Consider the following 12382-nt stretch of genomic DNA (forward strand, 5'->3'; position numbering starts at 1 on the left):
GTTCAACAAATAAGTAATAAGGAAATAAAACACTTACAAAGGAATCGCTCTAGGAAGGTCCCACCTAGGGCAATGATTCTTGGCTTAAAAGCCAAGTGTTCACACCTCCTAGTCTGTGATTCCCTTGATATATCAGGAAATATATTTATCTTTGAACCCAAAAAACTATCAGCCATGTATCGGAAATACAATTTCAAAACATTGTTCCTATCTAAATCAAAGGCAAAAGTCACAAGTAATATAACTCTCTATATAGGGTATTTTAGGAAGATTTATCATATCTGCTGCACGTCTTATCTTCCGCCTTAACCGATATACTCATATCACCCATCTCCTCAAGTCACTTCACTGGCTTCTGATCAGATACCGAATACAGTTCAAGCTTCTCCTACTCACCTACAAATGCACTCGATCTGCAGCCCCTCCTTACCTCTCTACCCTCATCTCCCCTTACGTCCCTACCCGTAACCTCCACTCTCAAGACAAATCCCTCCTTTCAGTACCCTTCTCCACCACCGCCAACTCTAGGCTTCGCCCTTTCTGCCTCGCCTCACCCCATGCTTGGAACAAACTCCCTGAGCCCATACGCTGGGCCCCCTCCCTACCCATCTTCAAATCATTGCTCAAAGCCCACCTCTTCAATGTCGCCTTCGGCACCTAATCACTTCATCTCTTCTCAGGAAATCTCATCTACCCCAACTTGACATTTCGTCTTTTAGATTGTAAGCTCTTCTGAGCAGGGACCGTCCTTATTCGTTAATTTGTACAGCGCTGCGTAACCCTTGTAGCGCTCTAGAAATGTTAAGTAGTAGTAGTAGTAGTAGTAATTTATCATTCTCAAGTTATTTTTCCTTAATTGGTTCTCCAGAAGTTCCACTTTTTTTACAAGAAACATGACTGTCCTTCATTACCAGGTTAACTGATTTTCGTAGAGAAACCGTTTCCGTAATCAAAGTCTCTATTTTTATATCTTGGACTTCCACTTTGTTAGATAAGTATTGATATAATCACATATTTATTCCTGAAAAATTTTTGACATCTGAAGAAGAGAATTATTCACACTCTGCAGCACTTCACATAGTGCTTCCATTATGACATTTTTTGGCTTCACCAGGTCCAATTTCTCCACAGAAACCGCTTCAGATATCTTCGGGGGGGGGGGGGGGGGGAAGAGCTCACTCTCCAATCCCCCAGTTGGTTTATTATCCGGAGTCAATGCTGCGCCAGGACCTCCTCGGATCGCGTGAGAATCCTAACCCACTTCGGGCGTTTCCACTGTCGACCTCCATAGTGAAGCATTACTGTTTCCAGGTCTTGGAGAAGTCATGCCAACAGGGGGACTCAAAGTCACTACCTCTCCACTGAGATTCGGCAATAAAGCCTTGCTGTTCCCCAAAGCAGGAACCGATATCCCCGACGTTATGACCCCGAATTTCTCCAAAGTAGACTGAGAAGTGGTGGGAACCCCAGCCGTGTTCGAGGAGGACAACACCACGGCTTTGCCTTTTTTCTTCCCCATTCTCTGGGGAGCGCGCCTACTTCTTCAAGTATTCTGGTGTAAAATGGGAACTCAACTAACGTACGTCCTCCCTCGACGCCATCTTGGATCCTCCAGTTTGGGACACTCTTTGTCTGGTTTCTCCTCAGAGGCCTGTCTGATATGGGTAACCCTTCAGCATAGCCCTCTAAGTCATTGAAACACGGAAGCCCCTTGTGGTGTCCCTTCGGAGGGGGGAAATGGACATTTTTGTGGACATTCTGAAATTTGACTTCCTAGTTATAGAATGTGGCCCAGTGTGCCTGAATCTACAAACTGGGATGTACACATTTTTGTTAGTGTAAATGGATACACGTAGATTTAGGCACTGAAATATCAACTAAGTGTATTCTGTAATCGGCGCCTAAATCTGGGCACCAATTATAGAATATGCTTAGCCGGCACTAATTTCAGCACCAATTTTGTAGGCACCATATATAGAATCTCCCGCTATAAGGGTAATTTTATTTTAAAAAAAGTTGCTTATGTGTGAAGATCTTTGATTTACGCAGACGGTCAAGAACATTTTTCTTTTTAATGGAGTTATTTACTCCCCAAACATTCCATGGTAAGCATTTCATCATTCCCTTTGTATAGCAAGTTTAGATTCAACTGCTTTAATCAACGCACTCCCACCTAGCAATCTACCTTGTCTTTTTTGCTAAATGTGTTCACTCCTGCTTCTCACAAGATAGTTTGGTCTTTTGAAATACACCCGCAATTGTTGTTAAACTCTGGACCAAAAGCTGACTTTTATAATAATGTTGGTGGAAGTGACCATGAACTTTCTGTTCCTATAGTGATGTAAGCAAAGTTTGTCAATAAAAATACTTTTTTGTCAATTATTATATTTAGTGTTTCAAAAGTTCACAGAGATATGCTAATAACCCCATTAATCTTCTCTCCTATATGTAATTGTGAAGTCCAGATGTTGCATCATTTCCAGATATTGCTGTTGAAGCATTTTATAACTTGCAGTTATGGAAAGGGGGTAGTAGACTGGAAAATGGGCAATATTACTTGGCTAGGACATTGCCATGGTAACACACTGACCTCCATTCAATTAATTAGTAGTAAAGATCCAGCAATTAATTATAATGGTCAAAATGGATATAATCTCCAACACTTTTTTTTAAATATGGGCATTTTCCACTGTTCATGAATCCCTGACTTCAAGAAGCAAAGCTTTAACCCAAACATTAGCTAAGATAATGCTTCAGCATGGAAAGACAGTGGAGATGGGTGAATGATTCCCACTTATCAACTATATTTCATGGATACCTCTTCAAGTTTTCGTATCCTAAGCACTTTTTTCAGGGAGCTTCAAAGTGAATATTCGATATTGCTCACTTTGGTCGTTGAACTGTCAGCATTCTTGGTGTCAGCAGGTTTCTCTGGCATTAGAAACCGGCCATTAATTAGAGCTGAACTAATTACCACAGGGACTGTGATAGAGAGAAAGGCTGCTCTATGTCACTGTTTTCAATTTTTGCCACAATAGAGGGGTTTCTTGGATACTTTTCATAGAGGAGTTGTTTGCTATTCATAGAAGATACTTTCCATACTAATGCAAGAAAGCCCCAATTCACACGTAAATATTTTTATGTAGTGGAAGAAATGTAAAGCATTTTGTGATCTTATTAAAAAGTAGGGGGGGGGGGCTATAACACTGTGGGAGTCCAAAGATCTCATATAACTCCAGTTTTTAAAGGGCTGCACTGGTTGCCAGTGAAATAGAGTTATATTTAAGGTTTTATCCTTGATTCATCAATGGATTTATGATACTATACCCTTATATTTTCTAAATGTTTTGAATATGTACCAACCAAGGTGAGCTTTACAATATGAAACAGCAAAGCAGTTATGTATTCTGGTAATTACAACATATTATTTTGTTGAGACTTGTACATGAGCATTTTCAATTTCTGGACCTATTATGTGGAATAAGCTTCCAGGGCATCTTTGTGTGAATAGACATCAGTTTAAGAAATTTTTGAAAACTCACCATTCTGTGAAAGCTTTCTTGGAGGGATAACTTCAGGGTGGACTCAAGTAGTTACTTTGAGAGATGAATTCAAACTGCTATAAAGAATTTGTATTTGCAATGTTTTTTATTTTTCTCTGACTAACCCTCCCCCCTTTTACAAAGCTACATGGCAATGCCGACACAGCCCATTCACCTGAATGGACTGTGTCGGCATTACCATATAGGCAGCCACTAGTGTGGCTTTGTAAAAGGGTGCCTAAACTTGTACACAACTCACCTGCTGGACTTCTCTTGGTGAAAAAGAACCCTGAATATGAAATTCAATATGTTATGGCTCTTGTCATTCCATGGGTGAGCTACAATATTTTAGTACATTGGAAGTGCTTTGGACCAGAGAAAAGGTCCTAGGTAGATACCTTTGACATTCCTGTTAGTCAGCTTCTCTACCACTTTCACATTTTAAAAAATGTATTAGGTCTTGCTATATACTGCCTTTGCTAATCACAGATCATAGTGGTTCATAATAAAAATATAACAACAAATTAGGGGCCACTTTTATCAAACCACGCTAAAGGTCCCCAGTGTAGTAATGCCAACAAAGCCCATTCACTTTGAATGTTGGAGGATGATTGATATAATTTTATGTGTTTTTGTTTATGTTTTTTTTAATTATGTATGTTTGATTGTAGCCTGCTTTGGTTTAAAGTGGACTATAAATTTGGAAAACTAACTAACTAAATAAATAAAGGTGCCCTATAAGTAGGTACGTACCGTAACAGGTGATATGAGTGCCTATAATATAGGCACAAGAACTTAGACCAGCCATAGTGATGGTGTAAATGCTCACATCTATTCATTACATGCATAAATGTGAGTCCTGCCATGACTCCTCCTATGTGTACATTTACCTCTAAGATACACCAGAATTAACAAAATAGCACTTATGTAGAATTTTGGCATTTACACATCTATGTGCACACATATGCCATTATTTTAAAGATTAAATCCAACAAATAGAACAAAACTCAATTTGCAGCGATTACTGATACATAAACAGAAAAATCCCAGCAAACCAAATTATTTTAAGTTTAACTTGGCACCACTTCTCAAACCATTTTACTTTATTTTTTAAATATATATTTTATGTATAAAAATGGATCTTCAGTTATTTTGGTTAATGTACTGCAATGTATTAATGTATTACTTTAGTGTATTAATTTTCTTATGCAGTACTACCCAGTCTTCATTGATCCACTTTTACAGAATACTTCTAATACATTTTTGTAGAACACTTTTAAATAGGCATGAAAACATGGAAAATAGTTCAGCAGAGGCTCAGTTTTTGAAAAAGCTAAGGGGCCCTTGTACTAAGCCATGTAGGCACTTTAGCACACCCAACACGCGTCAATCTGGTGTTACCACCTGGCTACCAGTTTTGATGTGTGTCTGCTATGTGTGCCGGAAAATAATTATATTCTGGTGCATAGCCGAAACCGGGCGGTAATTGTTATTCTACGCGCGTAGATGATTACTGTACAGTCAATGTGAGAGACTTTACCGCAAAGTCAATGGCTGGCAGTAAGGTCTGAGATCCAAAATGGATGCGCTCCAATTTAGATTTTTGCTGCACATCCATTTTCGGCAAAAATATTTTAAAGGCCTTTTTTACAGGTGCGCTGAAAAATGGATCTGCACACGCCCAAAACACATACCTACACTAGCGCAGCCCATTTTTTTGGGCATACTTTAGTAAAAAGACCCCTAAATAGCTAAGGAGAGGAAAGACAAGGGTGATATGATACAGACATTTGAATACTTGAAAGGTATGAATGAGCAAACAAATGTTTTTCAAAGACTGAGAAGCTGTAAACCTAGAGAACATGAAATGAAGCTGCAAGACGGTAAGCTTAAAATCAATATCAGGAAATACTTTTTCACCTAAAGGGTGGTAGATGCCTGGAATGCCTTCCTGGTGGAGGTGGTGAGGATAAACATTTGTGACAGGATTCAAAAAGGTATGGGGTAAACACAGAGAATACCTATATAGCAAGAGAATGGGATCAAAGCAAGAAAAAAAATGACAGAGGAGTATAACCTGCATGGAATGATAGGTACAATCCTAAACAAAGGCTTAAAGGAGGTAACCTGCATGTTCTGCACAAAGTGGCAGGTATGACTCTAGTTACCTTGCTGGGCAGACTGCATGGACCATGGAAGTCTTTATCTGCCATTTGATACAATGCTATTATGTTAATAAGTGTTAAGGCCTGTCTCTCTACAGTCAAAACTGTATCAACTACCCTGTGGTGTTCAAGAATCAGTGCTTTCTCCTGTCCTCTTCAATCTATTTCTAAGCCCCTTAGCTTCTCTCATTCAATCCTCTGGAATCTCATTTTATGTTTATGCAGATGATATTCTTCTTCTTATTATTATTCCCCTTCTCTCCCAACTTAACCCCTCTCCAGATCTGTCTTTGACAGAGTAGACACTTAGTTAAGAGATCATAAACTTGTTCTCAACAAAGAAAAAACAGTTGCTTGCTGGTTCACTGGCACCTTGCCACAACCCTCTGTTCAGCTCAGTTCTTAGCTTCTATTATGCTGGAGTTATTTGGGATTACAGAGTGAAGGAGTAGCCTAATGGTTAGTGCAGCAGGCTTTGATCCTGGCAACCTAGGATTGATTCCCACTGCAGCTCCTTGTGACCTTGGGCAAGTCACTTAAGCCTCCATTGCCCCAGGTACAAAAAACATAGGGGCCCTTTTACTAAGCCGTGTAAGCGCCTACATGCGCCCAACATGCACCAAAATGGAGTTACTGCCCAACTATCACATGGCTGTTGTGGTAATTTCATTTTTGGCGCGCATCTGAAAAATATTTTTTATTTTCAGACCCGCGTAACAGACACTCGCCCAGTGGCATTTGATGCGTGTAAGTCTTACTGCCTAGATTCTTTACCGCTAGGTCAATAGTTGGCGGTCAGTTCTCAGACCCCAAATGAGCACGTGGCAATTTTGATTTTGCTGCACATCCATTTTCGGCAAAAAAGGCCTTTTTTACAGGTGTGCTAAAAAATAGATTGGCGTGCGCCCAAAACCCGTGCTTACACTACCGCAAACCATTTTTCAGCACACCTTAGTAAAAGGACCCCTTTGATTATGAGCTCCATAGGGACAAAGAAAGTACCTATATATAATACGTACAGTGCTGCATATGTCTAGTAGTGCTATAGAAATGAGTAGTAGTAGTAGTAATAGTTGCTTCACAGATTTCCAACCTGGCCAAATCATGTTTCCTTGCTTTCTGCCAGTTACGAACCATTTGCCACCTTTTAATCATGATAATTTCCATGCCCTTATACTCTCATTTGTCATGTCCAGACTAGACTATTTTAATATTGTTTGTGCAGGCTTGCCTTGGTATACCCTAAAAATAAAAATAATAATAAAATCCAAACGCTACAAATCACAGCAATCAGGCTCCTCTGCCATGCCCGCAACACAGATCATGTAACACATTTGCTCAAAAACCATCATTGGTTACCAGTAAAAGAAAGGATTATTTACAAAGTTGCAATACTCACTTTTAAGGTTTTCCAATTTGGTACTGCTGTCCAACCTTACCATACCTTATTGCCCTAGTGGAGTCCTACGTTCCCTTAATGACCACCACTTAGGGCCCTGTTTACTGAGGTGCATTAGTGGTTTTAGCGCACCTACACCATGTAGGCGCCTATAAGGATATTGTGGGCACGTACATGGTTAACGTGATTTAAAAACATTAAGCGCCTATAACGCTGCTTAGTAAACAGGGCCCTAAGATGCCAAACCCGAAAGCAGCAAAACTCAAATCCACTAGATACAGTGCTGTTTACTTTCTAGCACCTTTTATTTGGAACAAACTTCTCCTTTCACTTCATGGTAACTTGTAAGAGCTTCAAGGTCGATCTCAAAACCTGGTTGTTCAATGAAGTATTTAATGCCTTTAACTGACCTTCAGGATGACTGACTCCAGCCCCTTAGGACTGTCTCTCACCCTGCCCTCTTTCTATTGTTACCTATCGTCCCCTTTTTTATTCTTCATGTGATTGAGCTCTCTGCTCTATTTTTAATGGCGTTCCTTTCTTATTTTATTTTTAGTCTGTAAACAGCTCTGCTTTGTCAGTTTGAGCGGTATAATACATTTTAATAAATTCTAAACTAAAATGACCACTCTTATTACACATACCCAATGTTTTTCATTTTTCTCTGACTAACCTTGCACACAGCCATGTGAGAGGGAACTCTTGTGCTGGACCTATCTTAGTAAAAGAGAACCCTGATTATGAAATTCTGTCTATTATGTTGCTTGTCATTCCAGAGGCAAGCTACAATATTTAGTACATCGGAAGGGCTTTGGGCCAAAGAAAAGGTCCTAGGTAGACACTTTTGACATTCATATTAGTCAGCTTTTCAACCACTTTCATAATTAAAAAAAAAAAATGTGTTAGGACTAACTATACTGCCTTTGCTAACTTACAAATCAAAGCAGTTCATAGTGTATAATAACAAATTAGGGGCCTAGTGGTTAGAGTGGTGGACTTTGATCCTGGGGAACTGGGTTCGATTCCCACTGCAGGCACAGGCAGCTCCTTATGACTCTGGGCAAGTCACTTAACCCTCCATTGCCCCAGGTACAAATAAGTACCTGTATATAATATGTAAGCCGCATTGAGCCTGCCATGAGTGGGAAAGCGCGGGGTACAAATGTAATTTTAAAAAACAACATACTAGCAGTCCTCGGTGCGGTAATGACAACAAAGCCCATTCATTGTGAATACGCTCCGTCAGCATTGCTGAGCATGAACTGCTAGCAATGATAAAAGAGACCCTAGTTGAAAAGAAAGAAACTACAAATGTAGATAGTAAAATGTAATCAAACACACAAGGCCATTTCATGTATAAAAGACAGAAAAAGAGTGGTAATAGGGATGTAAGGAAAGGGAAAGGTAAGGGACCGGAAAAAAGCAGACGACCAGTATGGGACTGAAACTGAGTCAAATGCTGAATGAAAAAGCCAAGTATTCAGAGTGATTTTTAAAGTTCTTCAGCTATGGCTCCGCACGAATTGGGAGAGGGAGCGAATTCCATAAGGCAGGGGCAGCATCATCGCTTTGTTGCGCACCAATCTGGCACTACCACTGGCTCACTAGAGGAGCCAGTGGTAGTACCGCACCAATGCGTGACATTTCCGGCATGATGGAAATTATTTTTAATTTTTTCCCCTGGGGACTTGCCCAGTGGTAATCAGCCAGTGCCGTGTGCTACCTGGTTACCACCGGGTTAGTGCAGGAGCCCCTACCACCTCCTAAATAGGAGGCGTTAAGGGATCCCCCAGGAAATGGCCGCATGGCAAGTATATACTTACCACACAGCCAATTTCTTTTTTTCACAAAAACCCCTCTGTGGTAAAAGGGGCCTCAGTGTGTAGCAAATCTATGTGCTAAGGACACCGCAGGGCCTCTTTAACCGCAGCGAAGTAAAAGGGCTCCATTTGCCTGGTTCAAAGGATCCTGGGGCCCTCTCATAATTGGGGGGGGGGGGGGGGAGGGAGGATTACTCTCACAAAGGTATCTTATAAGACCTGGGCTCCATGAAGGAAGTGATCTTTGGTTTTGCCCTGATATTATCCTACTGCTTGTTTCTACCCTGTGAGGTGGAATCACCTGATTGGTTATTAAGACATTTTGGATGGATTGGATCCTGAAGAAGCCTTCCACTGATTGATTCTGAGTGCCTTGATATCTGCAAAGCTTTGCTGAAAGACTTCTGCTTGTTTACTGAGTACAAACCTGCTCTGCCTGCCTTGACCTCTGCCTGCTATTTGGATTTCATTCTACTCTGGTTCTTTGCCTGTCACCTAAAATCTGGTGACCAAGCTACTCTACTGGAACACCAGTCCTGTAAGTCCTGCAAGCTTCTGAGTACTGGAGGGCTAAAACTGAAGGGAAAGAGAGTTGCTCTAAGTGAAGGTGCACCTCCTGTACTTCTAGTGTTCCTTGGAGTGGGCCTGGTCATGACATTGTCACTAACATCTAAAAAAAAAGGTCTTATCCTTCCATTTTATTTTATATTCGTTTACATTTGCATCTTCACTTTCCTAACTACAGTGGGGGAAATAAGTATTTGATCCCTTGCTGATTTTGTAAGTTTGCCCACTGACAAAGACATGAGCAGCCCATAATTGAAGGGTAGGTTATTGGTAACAGTGAGAGATAGCACATCACAAATTAAATCCGGAAAATCACATTGTGGAAAGTATATGAATTTATTTGCATTCTGCAGAGGGAAATAAGTATTTGATCCCTCTGGCAAACAAGACCTAATACTTGGTGGCAAAACCCTTGTTGGCAAGCACAGCGGTCAGACGTCTTCTGTAGTTGATGATGAGGTTTGCACACATGTCAGGAGGAATTTTGGTCCACTCCTCTTTGCAGATCATCTCTAAATCATTAAGAGTTCTGGGCTGTCGCTTGGCAACTCGCAGCTTCAGCTCCCTCCATAAGTTTTCAATGGGATTAAGGTCTGGTGACTGGCTAGGCCACTCCATGACCCTAATGTGCTTCTTCCTGAGCCACTCCTTTGTTGCCTTGGCTGTATGTTTTGGGTCATTGTCGTGCTGGAAGACCCAGCCACGACCCATATTTAAGGCCCTGGCGGAGGGAAGGAGGTTGTCACTCAGAATTGTACGGTACATGGCCCCATCCATTCTCCCATTGATGCGGTGAAGTAGTCCTGTGCCCTTAGCAGAGAAACACCCCCAAAACATAACATTTCCACCTCCATGCTTGACAGTGGGGACGGTGTTCTTTGGGTCATAGGCAGCATTTCTCTTCCTCCAAACACGGCGAGTTGAGTTCATGCCAAAGAGCTCAATTTTTGTCTCATCTGACCACAGCACCTTCTCCCAATCACTCTCGGCATCATCCAGGTGTTCACTGGCAAACTTCAGACGGGCCGTCACATGTGCCTTCCGGAGCAGGGGGACCTTGCGGGCACTGCAGGATTGCAATCCGTTATGTCGTAATGTGTTACCAATGGTTTTCGTGGTGACAGTGGTCCCAGCTGCCTTGAGATCATTGACAAGTTCCCCCCTTGTAGTTGTAGGCTGATTTCTAACCTTCCTCATGATCAAGGATACCCCACGAGGTGAGATTTTGCGTGGAGCCCCAGATCTTTGTCGATTGACAGTCATTTTGTACTTCTTCCATTTTCTTACTATGGCACCAACAGTTGTCTCCTTCTCGCCCAGCGTCTTACTGATGGTTTTGTAGCCCATTCCAGCCTTGTGCAGGTATATGATCTTGTCCCTGACATCCTTAGACAGCTCCTTGCTCTTGGCCATTTTGTAGAGGTTAGAGTCTGACTGATTCACTGAGTCTGTGGACAGGTGTCTTTCATACAGGTGACCATTGCCGACAGCTGTCTGTCATGCAGGTAACGAGTTGATTTGGAGCATCTACCTGGTCTGTAGGGGCCAGATCTCTTACTGGTTGGTGGGGGATCAAATACTTATTTCCCTCTGCAGAATGCAAATAAATTCATATACTTTCCACAATGTGATTTTCCGGATTTAATTTGTGATGTGCTATCTCTCACTGTTACCAATAACCTACCCTTCAATTATGGGCTGCTCATGTCTTTGTCAGTGGGCAAACTTACAAAATCAGCAAGGGATCAAATACTTATTTCCCCCACTGTACTTTCTCAATTTCTCTTACTGTTTCCTGGTATTGTTGCCTGGCTTCCTCTTTCTTCAGTCTCTTACAGTTTATGAACACTAACCTTTTTTCTTTTACTTTTTCTATATTTTGGCCACTTGCATTACTATTCATTCACTTTAGTATACTGGTCCTGTAATGTGTTTTAACTAGGAGTTTATTAGAAAATTAACCTCTGGGTGTGGACAGACTTCTAGCAAACAAAAATTTTATTTATAGAATGTTTGACAGATCTCCACATGTAATGTAACTATTTGGCCCAAAGTAGTTATTTTGTGCAAACACAGCTTGCACATTCAATGAAGTGTGAAATGTGAAAATCATATTTGTAATGGAAAACAGTATGAAACTTTTGAAAGGTGGAAAGCAGGGACATTATCATTATTACTATAATAGATATTCCTGTTTTCCTAGAAGAAAAAAAAAGCATAATTTATTTTCTGGCAGTTTTATTTTCATTATTTAGCACATTTCCATATTCCATGGTTTTTATTTTCAATTAGATGTGGTATAGTCATTCTTCACTCTGCACCTGGTACATGAATATGATTTTCTTATTCTTTCCAACTCAACAGAAGTTGGAAAGAATCATACTAAAAGTATAGAAACTCTGTCTCTGTCCATCGGTCTAGGGGCAAAAGTACTTAAAAATTAAATAGAATGAGATAATAAAACAATGAAAAGACATATCAGTTTGAAAATGGGCAAGATAGGACCAGGGATTTCAGAGAAATAAGCCCCCCCCCCCAAAAAAAAAAAAAAAACGGCCAGTGTATTTCTATAGGAGACACAGTTCCAGCTTCTACTGTATAGAAAATAAGCTATAGTGAAATACATTCTTTTCAAACTGCCTCTCTCTCTTCTCTACTCTCTCCACGTTGAACTGCCCCACAACACAAAAATACCAACTGCCTCTTACAACTGTTCCACCCCTAAACTGCCTCCACTCTTCATAACTACAACCCTGTAAGTACTCCACTTGCAAAACTACCCCACCCAAAAGCTATACTTCCACAACTACTACACCCACACAAAAAACTACCCCCTGCACCTCACAGACTGCCCCATCCTTAACCCTTTGTAACTACCCCAAGGGCTGA

The sequence above is a fragment of the Microcaecilia unicolor genome, chromosome 5 (assembly GCF_901765095.1).
Source record: "Microcaecilia unicolor chromosome 5, aMicUni1.1, whole genome shotgun sequence".
Lineage (NCBI taxonomy): Eukaryota > Metazoa > Chordata > Amphibia > Gymnophiona > Siphonopidae > Microcaecilia > Microcaecilia unicolor.